This window comes from Salvia splendens, chromosome 17 (genome assembly GCF_004379255.2).
Source record: "Salvia splendens isolate huo1 chromosome 17, SspV2, whole genome shotgun sequence".
NCBI lineage: Eukaryota > Viridiplantae > Streptophyta > Magnoliopsida > Lamiales > Lamiaceae > Salvia > Salvia splendens.
In genome coordinates this window covers 13,259,373-13,260,905 of record NC_056048.1, presented here as the reverse complement: position 1 = coordinate 13,260,905, position 1,533 = coordinate 13,259,373, and the positions used below count along the sequence as shown (strand labels likewise).

Sequence of the window (1,533 nt, the reverse complement as noted above, 5' to 3'; positions counted from 1 at the left end):
TTAAAAAATTTGGTCGGAGGATTTTATGATATGTTACGAAACCTTGAAACATTACTTGATTATTGATACGAAATCTGTAAATTATGCTAACACCACAGCAAAAAAGTGGGGCAATCGTAGATTATTAAGCCTACTTGAATCTTGAATCAATTAGATTGCAAAAAATAAGTTTTTGCTACAAGATTTGTACATAAAAAAGGGATGCAACACTGCCAGAGCAAAATATAAAAAATTGATAGCACTGGTCAAAACAGCAAGTTTCTACTATATTAGTGGAGTAATAATTAGCATAGGAAAACTGGGACTAACTAACCCTGAAAAAAATGAGCTTGAGAAATTTTAATTGTTTTTTTTTCAAATACGATCTTGATTACAAACAGAAACCTGAACAAGATCCTTCCTCCCCCAAAATTTGCCTTCCACAATCTAATAATTAACAAATACTACATGAGTACTCTGATTCTCAACTCTTTAATCACCAAATTCCTACAAAGAAAACAAAAAGTGAAGTTAGGGTAGCTGAATTATATGGTACGAAGCCCGATCTCCAATTAATTTACTACAACCATTGTTCAAATAGCAAAATAGAATATGAAAATAGTTTCAATATACCTAAAACTCATCCTATTTTGAATATTTGACAGACAATTACATGCACCCTCCATCCCATATTTCTAATTTTGCAAACACTTTTTTGTTTATAAGACGAGACCCATACTATGTTAATAATAATCTAATTACTTTGTTTATGAATCTCTATTTTACTTTACTAATTATGTATTAAAACTTGTGTTCAGTTAAAAGTGAATATTCTTATAGAACCAATGGAGTGATTCTGAGTATAGAGAATGTTTTTTAGGTTTTGAATTTGATGTAAATAATTGAGTAATTGAGGTGACATGAGTTTGAGATTTGATATAAATGATTGGAGATATGTAAATAAAGTTAAATTAGAAAAGAAAGAAAAAAAACCTGTGATTGTGAGTTGTGGTGGTGATTGTGAAAAGAGGAAGCCCTTTTGTCAATAGAGGTGTGAGTGAGCTTCTTAGAGGGAATGTGAGACTTCCTAAGGCCAAGGAAAGCCCCTCCACCTAGTGGGATTCTTGGGGGGTGTTGTCGATCTTGATCTTGATCGTCCTCGTCTTCGTCGTCGTCGTTCTGGAGCTCGTCGCGGAGGGTGGTGTTTTTGCCCTCCTTCAAAGGGAGGAGCCTTCCTTTGGAGAAGAGCTCGTCGGCAGACATCATGGAGTAGTTGGTGACGGAGAATTCAAAGTCGGAGGAGACGGAGCGTCGCGGTAGCGGGAATGGACCGAGAAGAAGATTCGACGAAGTCGTTGGAGAAGGAGATTCTAGGGCTCATGGAGGAGCCTTGTTATGCTCTTGGTTGTTGTACATGTCTCCACATTCACTACTCACACTCACTACTACCACAAACATATGCTGCCAATTTCTCATCCAAATTTAATCAAATTAAAATGTGTTGGATTTTTTTCTCTCTCTCATAAATTTTACAGGGGCCCTCCAGCACTGTTG

At 36.2% G+C, this 1,533-nt stretch overlaps 1 long non-coding RNA gene across 1 annotated transcript; it reads right to left on the bottom strand.

The window, feature by feature from the left end:
* Positions 1-242: 242 nt before the first annotated feature.
* On the bottom strand, positions 243-1,071 carry LOC121773654. The gene is made up of 2 exons (XR_006044827.1): positions 973-1,071; positions 243-486 (listed from the first exon to the last, which is right to left on the bottom strand). It is a non-coding gene; the product is annotated as an uncharacterized LOC121773654 (long non-coding RNA).
* Positions 1,072-1,533: the final 462 nt, after the last annotated feature.